The sequence below is a fragment of the Sapajus apella genome, unplaced genomic scaffold (genome assembly GCF_009761245.1).
Source record: "Sapajus apella isolate SASKATOON/1434 unplaced genomic scaffold, GSC_monkey_1.0 scaffold39, whole genome shotgun sequence".
NCBI classification, from domain to species: domain Eukaryota; kingdom Metazoa; phylum Chordata; class Mammalia; order Primates; family Cebidae; genus Sapajus; species Sapajus apella.
Window position 1 is genome coordinate 1,720,608 of NW_022436979.1, and position 16,213 is coordinate 1,736,820.

Genomic DNA, 16,213 nt, shown 5'->3' on the forward strand with positions numbered 1-16,213 from the left:
GAAAGAAAGAAAGAAAGAAAGAAAGAAAGAAAGAAAGAAAGAAAGAAAGAAAGAAAGAAAGAAAGAAGGAAAGAGAAATAAAGAAAGAAGGAAGGAAAGAAAGAGAAAAGAAAAGAAAGAAAGAAAAAAGGGAAGGTGGGAGGTAGAGAGGGAAGGAGGAAAGAAGGAAGGAGGGAGGGAGGGAGGGAGGGAAGAAAGGAAGGAAGGAAGAAAGGAAGGAAGGAAGGAAGGAAGGAAGGAAAGTGACAATCATTACTCTTCCTGACTACAACTACTCTTTGTATACATGCAAAATGATGGGACTATGGGCTCCACAAGACACTCGAAATGCATCTTATTCTCCACTAAGTGCCAGATCGAATGAAACTCCAACTTAGCTACTTATTAATAGCTAAGAATCCAAATCTCACTATCAGGTCTGATCCAACATGTAACATTTGCCTACAGATTTGTGGGGTGAAAAGATAGTAAAATAGATATGATCAAAACAATTGAGAAAGTCAATTTATAGCTTGGACTACCTTGCATAAGACTTTTATTTTCTAAAATACATTAAGGCTTTATTTATTACATTCCAAGATTATCTTTCACAGCTTCTTAATGTTTCAATACCCAAAACTGAATTTGTGCAATGTCTTACCCAAAAGAACACATTATTGAGAATAGCCTTCCCTATGCTTTTTTTTTTAAAGGAGACTTTATTTTTCACATTCATATATGACAACATCTAGTATAAGAATAAGAAAAAAAATCTTTAAAATATAAGTGAGTGCCTTACTAGGGAACTAAAAAAAATTTAATAAGTAATTTACTAGAGGAATATTACATATTTCTGGTAATAAAGTCTAGCCTGGTGATGATAAATTGCAGAAGGGACTCATATTTCTCCTGGTGAAATGAAAAAAATAACAAATGTCCAAATTTTAAGTAATACAGCCAGAGGAAAAAAAATCCAATTTTTACATATAAAATGTTGACATACTATATAAATTGATATCCTACACAGCTATAAGGAAAAGAGCAAAAAATAATGAGAGAAATATTTTTGGCACTATTGTGCAACTTCAGATGAATATCAACAAAATAAAATGACATAGCAAATGGTAAATACACAGACTAACTTTGTGTTACTGACAACTAGATTCATTCATCAGTTATCATTCATTTTATTAGCAAATATTCATTCAGTTCCCTGAAGGCACTAAGGATCCCACAGTGAGTGGGCTAGATTAAAAATCCCAGCCCCAACTGAGTGACATTATTTTGGGGAGAGATACTCAATATACAGATTTCTAATAAACCACAGACATAATTATATCCATGAATACTTAAGCATCTCTAAAATATAAGGATTCATATTAACATAACTACAAGATCATTCTTGTAACTTTAAAAATCTTTAAAAATAATCCTTTACTATCAAAATCTGGTAAATATTAACACATCCTGCTTTTTTAAAATATTGTTGAATAAGGATTCAAATAAGTTTTGCGTATTGTATCTGATGACATATATTTTAGGTGTATACACACACACACAAATACATATATCCTATCTACTTTTTATCTTTTGAAATTTCAGTGTTGAATTCTGAATTTTATGTATATGACATTGCTGTGCTGCAGAGTACAAAAGAGAATAAAAATTTTGAAGTTCACGTTGCGAAATTGCCAAGCCCCTCATCAGTCCTCCGTGGATAAAAAAGCCAGACCCAAAAAAGCAGTCCAGCTTCTAATATTTCTATTTCCAGATACAGAAGTGAAGGATTGAACAACCTGAGTACTTTGGTAATTAACAACATCTACCAAAGTGAGTGCCTCGTATAGTTATTTCCCAAGAAATTCTCCTGATGACAAGTTACAGAAATCATTAATCAAAGCCAGAAAGTTCTGTTCCATAATATTGCGCTGACAAAGAGTTTCATTGCAATATAAACAAACGAAAATAGAATAGAAAAGCATGTTAACGTTTTACTGCCTTTGCAAAGTAGTTGTAATGTTTGAAACTTTGAGGTTCGAAAAAACTAATTCTCTCATACTAGAATCTTGTATTTCTTTACCACTGCAGATAGAGTTTTTACACTACTAATTTACACTGTGTTTCTATTGGATTATTGTCTCTCAAAGACTGGTGACATGTAAGAAGCTCAGATTGAAAAGAAAAACTCCAGAAATTCAGATAAAACAATGAGTAATTAAACAGTATTAAGGAAATATAACAGAAAAATGAATATATGTTATATCTGCAAATGTCACAATTGCTGAGTAAAGATCATTTAACAGATCCAATAGCCTGGAATGATAGGAAAATAAAATAATGTAAAATTTAACAAAAATGCATCTGAAGATCCTCCATATAAGATTAAAGAAAGGTTATGGGCAGGCGCAGTGTCTCATTCCTATAATTCTAGCACTTTTGGAGGTCGAGGAGGGCAGATTACCTGGGTCAGAAGTTCGAGGCCAGCCTGGCCAACATGGTGAAACCCCATATCTACTAAAAATACAAAAATTAGCCAGGTGTGGTGGCACACACCTATAATCCCAGCTACTCGGGAGGCTGAGACAGGAGAATCGCTTGAATCTGGGAGGCGGAGGTTGCAGTGAGCTGAGATCATGCCACTGCACTCCAGGTTGACAGAGCAAGACTCCATCTCAAAAAAAATAAATAAATAAAAGAGAGAGAGAGAGAGAGAGAGAGAGAAAGAAAAGAAAAGAAGGAGCAGTTTTAGCAGACACATTTGCTGTGTCGTGTGACCTTCCTTCTGCTTACCTCTGACCTTAGTGCAGCCACGATGCAAAGTTGCTTGTGAGCTCAGACTTTCTATGTGCCAGTGAGTCAGCCCTCATTCAAGCCTATCGGGAAGTGGGGGAGATTCATTTCTCAGAGGTTCTGATACATGAGGTTCCACTCTCTAGGGAAGTAAATCTAACTGTGCACTTGTAAAGGCTTTTCCTCCTTTCCTGTCTTTTCCTGCGCTGTCATCCTGTTCCCTGAATCACATTCCAAATAAACTACTCACACCCAAGTCCTTCTGCCTGGCCCTGCTTCCAGAAAAACATACACTAAGATACTGATTCAAGTAAAAAAAGTCCTCCAGATTTCAGTTGAACAGAAGCAGTGCTAGAACACATTTGCTTTAAAAAAAAGTCACCATAAATAAACCTTATGTTACCCTAACATAAATACAGGGATCGGAATGAGGTGAGGATGCTAACTGTCCTCTAGAGCTCCAGGGTGACAAAGAAACTAGAAAATCAAGCTCTGTTTTTCAAAACCTTCTTTAATGTGTGTTACTTGTGATTTCAGTATATTTGGATTATTTGACAATGAAAAAAGAAAATAACTGTTCTCGTTCACTCATGAACACTTTCTTGTACTGATGATGAATTTAAGGAGCAAAACAATTAGCCACATTGTTGTTCATTTATTTTCAGAAATAGCAGCTCAACACCAATGCTAATATTACCATTTTTTATCCGAATTTTAAGATGAACTTAGCTTATTTTAGTGGATCCACTGAAGTATCACCATCATAACCCCACCAAAAACCTTTTCTGTCTGTTTAATAATGGAAGTCAGATCACTGGTAACTGCTGCTTTTAGTAAGACTAAAACCAAGTTAATTGGGCAGTCTTTCATTGTGTTGGAACAGAAATCTATAGTTTCAGTCAATTATTTCTCTACACTTTTTATCAGGTCAAAATTTTCTTCCTGGGAAATATTTTGAACTTGCCTTTTACTGAAGTAATTCCCTATAACTAGATCTTCTTCAGGGAAGAGGCTGCTATGCAGATTACAGTTGACCCTGTCAGGTTTCAACTGCGAGGGTCTACTTACAGGTGATTTTTTTTCAACCAAATTCAAACAGAAAAGACATTATTAGAAGATGTGAAACCCAGGTATGTAGCAGGCCAACTTTTCAACTTTTGGTATCTGTGGGTTCCTCAGTACCTAATGAGGGGACTTGAATATGCATGAATTTGGGTCCTGAAAACCAATCCCAAACCTAGGGAAGACTATCTTTAAATTGTACATTTATATCAAGGGTGCCTCCAGCCAACTGATGTGTGAGGAAACCCTTTCAATTAATTTCACAGAATATCTAGACGTCATGACTTCAGGCACTGAACATTAACTTCTGATCCAAGCTTCCTGTTATCTAGGTCCTGACTGCATCAAAATGACTGTGGTAAGATTTTTAAAATAACACCTACCAACATGAACAATTCCAACAATTCACTGGGCAGGGGAATTACATCTAACATCATACTCTCTTATTCATTCAAAAAAGCTTTGTGTGTTTAATATGCATCTATTTTCTAGACTGAAATAATCTTGTCTTTCTTAAAATGTCCATTCTAGTACCAGAGATAAATATTAAACAATCACATAAATGCGTGATTATGAATTGAGAGGTAGACTTTGAAGGAAATGTAGTGCCGTAGAAAGACACATCAAGAAAGTCATTAGCTCCTCTTGGAAGATGGAGAAGGCTAAACAAAAAAAGTCATTTTTAAGTAGACTGTCAGAGTGAAACAGATGAGGCTGACTGTACAGAATCTTTGTGCTGCCCAAGGCTGAGGAGCCTGGGTTGTGAGAACCTTGGTAAACTGTGTCTTTGTTTGTTTGTTTGTTTGTTTGTTTGTTTTGGAGCTGGAGTTCCTCTCTTGTCACCCAGGCTGGAGTGCAGTGGCGCAATCTCTGCTCACTGCAACCTCTGCCTCCTGGGTTCAAGTGATTCTCCTGCTTCAGCCTCCCAAGTAACTGGGATTGTAGGCATGTGCCACCACACCTGGCTAAATTTTTTTTTTTTTTTTTTTTTTGGGTAGTGATGGGGTTTCTCCATGTTGGTCAGGCTAGTCTCAAACTTCCTACCACAGGTGATCTCCCCACCTCAACCTTCCAAAGTGCTGGGATTGCAGGCATTAGCTACCAAGCCTGGCCAAAATGGTCTTTCTTTATGGAGCTGGGGGTGGGGATCATCTTCTTTAATAGCATTATTTTGAAACTTGTATTTTCTTGTGACTATTTAGAAATTTCAATACTTAAGTTCTTCTCCCTGAAATATTTATTTTTCTCTCTTTTCCTTTAACCATTTTTAGAGCTAGAGTTTAAATCAATCTAAAAGAACAATGCAACAACATTGCTTTTAAAAAGTTTCTAAGATAATAAATATGGGAAATTTTCTTATAGTCAGGAGGTAGATGAAATATCTCTTTTACATAGCTTTTTAGGAGATGTCTACATGTCACATCTTATTCCCAAAATGATTCAGAGGTAGTTGAAATAGCTAAATGTGCTATGTTTCTTCAGCTGGGCTCTCTCCTCTGCCTGAACAAAGGTGAATTATAGACTTCTGCCTGATGATTGGTTTAATTGGATTTTGTATATGAAAACCAAAAACTTTCTCTTATTTTCCTACTACTTTGACTTTAATGTTCTATCTAGGGTCTTTTCCCTTGTTAGAATATGGCTCTAAATAAATCATTGCCCACCTATCAGTGATTCTCCAGACCTTCCACCTACCAGTTCCAGAGCTATCCCGGCAGGGAGCTTTTAAGTGCAGATGTATCTCAAATGCACCTAAATTATAAAGGTTCCTGTCCCAGACTTGCTGTCTCAGTGAATGCAGGCCTCATCCTCCCTCTTTGGTGTTTCCACTGTATAGAATTTATCACCAAATCCTGTTACTATTTTACCTCTTCTCGGAGTATCTCTCCATACACCATCGTTTTACTGGCTTTACCTTAGTCCAAGTGACTGTCATGTCTTAACAATAGCCAATTATTTTCCCTAAATGTTTTCTGGCCTCTTTCCAATCTGTTCTTCAAACTGCAGCCAGAGTGATCATTTCAAAACTGAGATTCGATTCGTTTAATATCTACCAAGTTTAACATCATTGTAACATTGCTCTTAAGATAAAGACCCAAATCCTCAATGTGGCTTACCAGTCCTGAGGAGAATATTTTTCTTCCCCTTTCTTACGCATCGCAGTCAGACAGATCATTTTCCAGTTCCTCCTCTCTTTTCAGTGCCTTTTTATGTGCCGGTAGTGTCACTCCCCTCTCCATTCCTTTCACCTGGTTTAGCCTTTGTCATCTTTCGGTTCCCATCAAGAACCTCATGCCCGTAAAGCAAACCACTCCAAGCTCAACTCAGGGCCAGTTTCTTTGGTGTTGGTGTATTCTCACACACCATTGTATTCACTTTCTTTTTCTTTTCTTTTTTTTTTTTTTGAGATGGAGTCTTGCTCTGTGGCCAGGCTGGAGTGCAGTGGTGCAATCTCAGCTCACTGCAACCTCCGTCGCCTGGGTTCAAGGGATTCTTCCGCCTCAGCCTCCTGAGTAGCTAGGACCACAGGCGCATGCCAAGATGCCCGGCTAATTTTTGTGTTTTTAGTAGAGACGGAGTTTCACCATGTTGGCTAGGATGGTCTCGATCTCTTGACCTCGTGATATGAGAGACCTCGGCCTCCCAAAGTGCTGGGACTACAGGTGTGAGCCACCGGGCCCCGCCCGTGTTCATTTTCTATAAAGTGCTTTGTTGGCCTAGTTTGTAAGTATGCACTCAACAATGTAATTGTTTTATTAGTGTCTTTCCTCTTACATTAATGAAAACTCCGTGAATGAGGGACAAGTTCCATTGTTAATCATTAGTATTGCCCTAATGCTTTGCACAGTGTTTGGCCCATGCTGTAAGCTCAATAAATATCTGTTCAATATACTACTTCACTCATGTTTTCTCCAAAAACTTCTCAATAAACAATAGATGTTTGCATCTGTCCTATATATAAACTTTCATTACTCCACTTGCCCCTCACTAATCCCAAAATTAATAGAATAATTCCAGAAATCCTGGCTAATGGAGGAAAGAATTAAAGCCTCCTATCATTTCTAATACCAGCACTGGCTGACCTGCACCCCACAGTTGAGGGCTATGTTCCATGTTGTCAAGGTGGGCAGCGGGCAAGTGGAGACTTCTTCCTCCACGTTGTTATTCACGAATCTATATAATAATAATGTCACTCTATAGTCTCCCTTCATTTTGTCAAGTGAAAGAAATCAACTGAGAATCAGTTTACAATATGCAGATAAAGTTTTTAACTGTGTAAATAGAATGGATTTCAGGAAAATAAATGTCTAAAATTGCAAATAGTGTTTTTAAAAGGAAATAAAGCTTCTAAAAGGCAAATAAATGTGAACAAAAATAGCAGTTATCTCCTTAGAATTATTGAAAGGCCACTCATATAAACCATATAAGTGTCGAGTTAACATAAATAAATTATAGAGAACCCAAAAGTAAATGTAAATTAAGCAATGTAAGAAAAATCAGTCCCATAAAAAGAAGTATTTAGAAAATCACACAATTAAATTGAGATAAGCTCAGAAAATATAAACAATAAAATCAGCTGCAATTTGTAGGATATATTTAAGATAAAAGAAACAATTTTCGTTATGTGATAATGAAATGATTAAACAGTACTGTCTTTTCTAAATGGTATGGAAATTGATGACAGTCTAGTCAAAGGCAGAGGCTTTTATTCTTGTTTGTCTTTTGTCTTCAAATTCAAGAGTAATCAATTAACCAGAACAAGTGTCTGCTAAGATAAGAAGAAAAAAAACAAAACTCAATGTTATAGAGGCACAAATGAAAAGCACAAAAATTATTATCATTTTTTATAAAGAAAATAGTGATTTCTTTCATGGAGCCCTTTTCCATGAGAAAGACTTTTCATAGCATATAGAATATGAAAGATATTCTGAATTACTCACATTAAGGATCACAGTAACTATTCTTTTAAAAAAAAAATAATGAGAACAAAACAATAGCAACAAGGACAATAAAACCTTGATGGAATAAAACACAAACTCTGTTGTTTTAAAGTTCTGAAAATTGCTGTTCAAGAGAGTCTGACTCTCCCAACCAAGGTCACATTATATTTCTGTCAATTTAACTTTGATAAGTAAAGGTCCCTGTTTTCTGATTCATCAGAGAAGAAGTCAGATCCAATTTTGCTTGTAATAAATATAGATCTGAAATGTATGTGCATTTAAGCTATTAAACACTAGACAACTATGATATTTGAGTATTGGATGGGTTTGGCTTATTACACAGAGGGTTTTACAATCAGCAGACCCATAAAACAAATTCCTGAAGCTTCTATAATTGCATTTTGAATTATTCTCTAACTTTCATTTTCAAATCAGTTACTTAATACTTTCCTAATGATTTAATTAAATATCATTTCATTTATTTAACATATTTTCATAAGGTCCAATTATGTGCTGAACATCATACTAGATTCTTGTCAAAGTAGATTTCAGTCAAGATGAGTCAATATTTTAAGCCGTGTTTAGGTTTAGTGATTATATAAAATTATTTGCACTTAAACTGACAGATTGAAAAATTAAGGTTTACAAATACATATATTTGCAATACATATTATTGGTCAGTTTTCTTCTGTAATATGAAAGAATTAGATCATCACTGGAGTCCTTCTATGTAGTTATATACCCTGACTCTTTTAAATTTATTCAGATAGCCTCCATTTCCAGAAATGCCTTGGCATAGAAATCTGTTCATCAATCCCTCTCATTCTTAAAAGGTGACTGTAAATTCAAATTTCTCATGGAAACTCCTCCAACTAGAACTCCCTCCCCTACTGAAATGTCACTTACACTTTAGTTTGCTTCTTTTGTTCCATATGTTTCTATTATATTGCTTAAGTGTATGCATAGACTATTTGCATTTCTCCATTAGCTAGTACTGTGCGAAATGACATTTGAGATTCTTACTAAATTTACACAGATTTTTTTTTTAAATCAGGTATAATTTGTTTCTAGATTTGCCTCAGACTTTTGCTTCAACTGCAGTCAGACATTACTTCTACATTGACTTTTGAATTTTTAACACAGGATAGTTTCTCTCTGGTTACTATTACTTCCATTAATAACTTCTTGCATTTATCAACCTTCCAGCATTACCATAGATCAGAATTCTGTCAAATATTAACTAGTCTTTTTATGTTGTTCTTTTGGTTTTATTGAAATCTTTTCTGAAATGTTATGAAAATATAAACCTTATCAAGAAACTTAATTTGCATGTACCCTAATTTCTCTTATAAATTTATAAAAAGAAAATACTGAGGTATAATTGCCTGCTCTTTGAATATACCTCATTGTGTATGAATACAGTGATATGCCTAAATCTTCAGATCAGGAACAGCACCTACCTTCCCATGGTGTTGGTGAGGACTGCAGAAAGCTGTATAGACATCACATTCTTTTTCCTTCCTCATCTTCTTTCTCTCTTAAAAATTATTTCCTTTTTGTTTGGGGAATTCCGTAAGCCATGCTTTCAGGGTTGCTCTGCTGGTGACAAATTCCCTTTACTTTCTTTCATATATGAATGTCTTGATTTCACCTTTATTATTAAAAAACATTTTGGCTGCATATAGAATTCTTGCTTGGGAGAATTTGAAAATCACTGCATGATTTTCTTCTGGCCTCCATCATCTCTGATGAGGAATCCAATGTCATAATTGTTTTGCCTTAGAGGTAAAGTGGCTTCTCTCTCCCTGTTTTCCAGATTTTGTTTTTAATTTTGACAAATTTAACTATGATACATCTCAATGTACATTTACTTTGGGTTTACTATTTTTTGGAATTCATTTGTTTTTTAAGCCTGCAGGTTTATATTTTTTGCCAAATTTGGAACATTTTCAGCCACTTTTTCTTCAAGGATATTTTATCCCTGATCATTTTCTTCTCTTATTTGGAAACGCTGATAATACCAATGTTATACTTTTTTGTTATAGTACAGCAGGTCCCTGAGGCTCTGTTATTTTTTTTAAGTCAATTTTCTCTCTGTTGTTCAGATTAGGTAACTTCTACTGTTGTCTTTAGTTTACTAATATTTTCTCCTGTCTGTTCTATTATGCCATCAAACTCAAGCATTGAGTTTTTAATTTAGGTTGGTTTATTCCATATTTAAAAACTGTATCTTTTTCATTATAATTTTTATTTCTTTGCTCAAACTCTATCTGCTAAGAATTTTTATTTTTTCTTTGTTTCTAGTATATTTGTTATTATAAGGTGAAGCATTTTTATGATGATTGCTTTCAAATATTTGTCAATTTTAATATCTCTTTCATATGACTATTGGCCATTATTTTATTTTATGATTTTTTGTTTTTGAGATGAAGCCTTGCTCTGTCACCAGACTTGAGTGCAGTGGCACAATCTCAGCTCACTGCAACCTCCACCTCCTGTGTTCAAGCGATTCCCCTGACTCAGAGTTTTGGCCATTATTGATTGCATCTTTTCATTGAGTTTAAGATCTTCTTTTTTGATGTAACAAGATATTTTCAAGTGTAATCTGGACATTTCCAGTTTATGTATGATACTCCAGGTCATGTTTAAATGTATTTTAGCTGGCTTCCTCTAACAATGCTTCAGCAAGGGAAGGTAGGGAGTGGGGGTGCCTCTATGTTTTGGCCAGTTGGAGGCAGAAGCACAGATTCCTCACTCAGATGTTTGTAGCACCTTAGGTAGTGGGGAGAGGGTCCTCATTACTGCTCATCAGTGGTGGTAGTTTTAGCTCTCTACTATGCCTCAATTGATACTTACCTGACTGGAAGAGTTAGCAACGTCTCATTATTGCTCCTCATGTGGTCTTTACTGACACTTCAAGGGATGTCCTTATCACCCCTGTGAAAGAATGAAAGTCCTGATTCTTCATTAGGCCACTTTGGCCACCACATCAGTTTGGAGGATGAAAATGACCTTTTGCCAGGTTGGGGTAGAAGTCTGTGCTCCAGTTTGGTGCTCACTGACACTGTAGTTTGAGTTGAGGAGGGGTGTCATTACCACCTCGGGGAGATAAAATCCTGGCTTTCTACCTGACCTATGACCCCATCCTGGAAGAGGGACTGGAGTGCCTCATTAGAACCTGACTAGGGTGAAAGTCTAGGCTCCATTCCTTGCCTTTTCTTGTATGGATGGAAGTTGGCCCACGGTTTTTCTGTACTGTTAGGCTGGATTAGGGTGGCTACTTTCTGAAAAAGTCCTACCTTGTTATGCCCCTTTCCAGGACAATTGGCTAAAGAAAGCAGGCTTTGTTGGTGGGGATGGGATTTTTCCTCTTAAACTCATTGAGGTTTCTGGGTTGCTGGCTTCTCTAGTCTCAAGTCTGTTATATATGAGGCAAAAAACAAACAAACAACAACAACAACAATGTATGGAGAACTCACTACACTGTCATTTCTTAGATCTCAAGTTCCCTAGCCAGCCCATCATCTTCTCTATGCCTTGCAGAGTGTTCATATGTTTGTTTTATATATAATGCCCAGGGCTATTTAGCATGAGGAATGAGGAAGAGCACACATACTGTAGCTTCCCAGAAGCAGAACTTGTATTACTTACTGTTAACTAGAACAAACAGACAATTTCTCAGGCACAATAGCACAGGATCTTATAACCATTACTTCCATTGTACGTGTTCATTCTGCAAAATTCAAATTAATGTTACACTAAAAATCAAAAAATAAAACTCTGCTGGCACCCAGTGCTCAGAAACAACCTGTCTAATAATCATCCGATACAACATTTTTCTGTGCACATGCTTTTTACTTATATTGTCTATAGACTTTAATTTTCATTTTAATTTTTATGAAAAAAATACAAAACACTGAGGTACTTTTATCACTTTTTGTATCACTTGGTCATTTTACCAGGTTACCAGTACTTCTCAGTTACTCACAGCAATTAAGTAATATTATCCACAACTTTCCTTGGCTACTCTGATGTGCTTTATCTAGCTCAGAAAACCCAAATTAAAATAGCTTTGTACTAGCTTTTACTACATTTACTTCTCTTAAACTACAAAGCCCCCTAGCCTTGCGATAGCCTTCTAACTTCATCTAAGCTCTTCTTCTCTTTCTATCCTGGACGAAACTTTCAGAAAAATGTCCCCGATGTTCTGCTCTCCTTATATTTCTCTGTAGAAATGTTTGTGGACTTATTACTTTAAAATACATTCAGGCTGGGCCCGGTGGCTCATGCCCCTAATTCCAGCACTTTGGGAGGCTGAGGTGGGCAGATTACCTGAGGTCAGGAGTTCAAGATCAACCTGGCCAACATGGTGAAACATTATCTCTATTAAAAATGAAAAAAAATTAGCTGGGCATAGTGGCACACATGTGTTGTCTCAGCTACTCAGGAGGCTGAGGGACGAGAATCACTTGAACCTGGGAGGCAGAGGTTGCAGTGAGCCAAAATCATGCCACTGTATTCCAGCCTGGGCAACAGAATGAGACCCTTTTTACAAAAAATAAAAAATAAATAAAATTTTAAAGCTAAATTGCTATCACATAGCTTAGTTTAAAAAGGCCTTATTCTAATTTTACCTCTTGACATGTCAATCTTCTATTCAAAATTGTTTTTTCTACAAAAATAGGTGGCTTTTTGCTTCAATATTCTGTTGCATGCTTTTGATTACCAGATTTTTCTCTCTCAAAGGATTCTCCACCAATTTATTTTAACTCTATAGATGTATATTAAATAATTCAATTCCAACTCTACAGCAAAACATGTCATGGTAGCTCCTATATGCACAACTGTTATCCTTTTAAAAGGCAATCACATTTTCTCCTTTCTTGTGTATGTGGGAACAGATTGTTTATGTGAAAACAAGCTTTTAGGTCTGTCTCTTCTGGTTCTCTAATTCTCTCTTCCTGTGTTTAATCAGCTATTAAATACATCTATTACATTCTCCATTTTGATTTCTTTGCATTTTAGTATTATAATTTTTCTTTGATTTTTTTCCTAAGTGCCAATTTTCAACCAAAAATTCTAAGCCTTCTTTATAATATATTTAAATATATTTGCCATCATTATACTTTATTATATACATACACAATAATCTGTATCTCTTATATCAGACATGGTTATATTTTAGTATGCATGTGACAATGAATCTTTATCTCTGTGGGTCTGTTTCTACAATGCTTTTTCTCTTGATTTTTGATCACTTTTGATTTCTTGTCTCCTAGTGACCTGGGTTATTTTATTACTGAAACCCAGGAATTGTATTAAAAGATTTTGAAATAACATGAAGAGAAATTTTATTTTTTCTTTAGAATAGATCTCTTTGACCTTGTCAGTCATTTGGGAGCATTAGCATTTCTGATTCTTCTTAATCTAATGGAGGGTTAAAGTGATTAGAAATTTACCTTCTGTCTCTGCAAGAACCTATCAATGATACACCTTTAGCAATGTGGTATAGTCTCAGAGACCTAACCCAAACCTACTTTTGTCATTCCCACTCCCATACAATCTCTCTCCCTTTCTCTCGCCCCCCACTCTCTTTCCCTCTCTCTCTCTCTCTCTCTCTCTCTCTCTCTCATACACAGGCAAGTCCTTTCCATTTTGTATCTTTCCTATGCCTTGAGTCTATTAACAGGATATCTATGGTCAACTTTTCATCCTCACAGTTTTCTCAGTCACGTTCTATAGCATTACCACCTGAATTCAGGGAAAAAGAGACCAGGAAGCCAGACTCACATTTCTGATTTTTACTCTTCTCTTGAATATTGTTCCCAGATGCTGTCACCCCTTAGGAACCCTACAAGTTTTCGAACAAAAGTTTTTTTATGTTTGATTCCTATTTTCATGTCATTCTTCATAAGTAGACTGATCCAGATGACCTAGTTAATGATTACGCAAAATGAAAATTCTTAATGTTTTAATTTATTCTGCTTGTTACAATGTTTATGGACATTTATCTGTAATATCGTATGGGTATACATGTTAATAAGTGGATGTTTTTAATTTTGGTTTTAGCAACCACATTTGTAATTATAACTTTGTATATTATTCTACTATTTATTTAGACATTACTGATTTCTTTTTTTTTTTTTTTTTTTTTCTTTCCCATTTATTTATTTTATTGCATTTTAGGTTTTGGGGTACATGTGAAGAACATGCAAAATTGTTGCATAGGAACACACGTGGCAGTGTGATTCGCTGTCTTCCTCCCCATCACCTACATCTGGCATTTCTCCCCTTGCTATCTCTCCCCAGCTTCCCACCCCCCACCATCCCTCCCCTATTTCCCCCCAACTGACCCCAGTGTGTAGTGCTCCCCTCCCTGTGTCCATGTGTTCTCATTGTTCAACACCCGCCTATGAGTGAGAACATGCGGTGTTTGATCTTCTGCTCTTCCGTCAGTTTGCTGAGAATGATGGTTTCCAGGTTCATCCATGTCCCTACAAAGGACCCAAACTCATCGTTTTTGATGGCTGCATAATATTCCATGGTGTATATGTGCCACATTTTCCCTATCCAGTCTATCGTCGAAGGGCATTTGGGTTGGTTCCAGGTCTTTGCTATTGTAAACAGTGCTGCAATGAACATTCGTGTACACGTGTCCTTATAGTAGAACGATTTGTAATCCTTTGGATATATACCCAGAACATTACTGATTTCTTACTATGTAAAATGATAGACTGTATTTACCTCCTCTCATTCCCCATAATTACTATCCAATATTTGATTATTTTAGATCATATATTTAGATTGAATATTTTCAGTTTTTCTAATTGTCTTTTTAGCATATAAATATTGGTTTATTTTATATGTCTGGCTCATATATTTTTACCTTTGACAAAAAAAGGATGAAAAACTAAATGTTATGCTTATATCTTTGATGATTTCTTTATCCTTAACGCACACATTTTCTTAGGTACTAACTTCTTTGTTATCAAAGCCTGTATGTATGTTTCTGTGATGTCAGAGGAAGCAGGCCACAAAACTGCCCTCACTTCTGACTTCAATTGCAGGTTCAGAGGTCCACATGACCACCACCATTGGGTCAAAAATTAATTGGAATGATTTACAGAACTGCTGTGTAAAGCTATTATAGTCACCACTATAATTTATTGCAGGTAAAGGATAAGATTAAAATCAGCCTAAGGGAGAGCAGTGGCCAGAGTCTAGGAAGTTTCCAAACATTTCCAGTTGTCCTTTCCTCCCCATGGAGTCATGGACACTGTTACTTTTCTGTCACTGATGTATGACAATATGCATGGAGTATTTTCAACTAGGGAAGCTTTGCCAAGCCTTGTTATCCAGAGTCTTCACTGGAGTTCAATCATATAAATCTCATTGACCGACTGTGTGTTGGACCTCATTCTCAAGCCCCTCTGGAGGTCTACTGATACTGCAAGAATCAAAGCAGCCCCCACCCTAAATCTTGAACATTGTCTATCCATGTGGCCCAAAGCTCCCAGGTTAAAAAGAGAAAAAAAAAAAAAAAAACCCTTTTATCATGTATGGCATTCCAATTCCTTAGAGATTATCTCCCAGAAACAGAGGGCAAAAGCCAGACCATTTTTTTGGATAAGATTACATTTCTTGCCACACAGTTTTCCAAGCATATCCCCAAAATTTTTGGTTTTGTACCAAAGTCTGTTAATTTTTAGGGTTTTTTTGCTGTAAAGTTTTCACAATTTGAGTTTCCACTATTTTGCTGTATAGCTTATTTGGCAACATATCATTATCTAAGAGTTTCTTTTTTTTTTAGTGTTTTTTTAATTGCATTTTAGGTTTTGGGGTACATATGAAGAACATGCAAGATTGTTGCATAGGTACACACATGGCAGTGTGATTTGCTGCCTTCCTTCCCATCACTTATATCTGTTATTTCTCCCCATGCTGTCTCTCCCCAACTTCCAACCCCCACTGTCCCTCCCCTATTTCCTCCTGACAGATCCCAGTGTGTGATGCTCCCCCACCATGTCCATGTGTTCTCATTGTTCAACACCCATCTATGAGTGAGAATATGTGGTGTTTGATTTTCTGTTTTTGCGTCAGTTTGCTGAGAATGATGGTTTCCAGGTTAAGGAAATGTAATCCAAATTATTTTTCCTGAATCTATTTTATGTTAATTAATTTTCTTGCCTTATACTTAAACGATACTCTGGCTATGTGTGTACTTATTGAATCAGTTTTGTTTTTCATTTTGGTTTGTTGTTTGTTTTGAGACAGAGTCTCACTCTGTCACCCAGGCTGGAGAGCAGTGGCACAATCTCGCTCACTGCAACCTCCGACTCCAGGTTCAAGTGATTCTCTTGCCTCAGCTTCCCAAGCAGCTGGGATTACAGGTACCTGCTACCATGACTGGCTAATATAGGGTTTCACTATGTTGGCCAGGC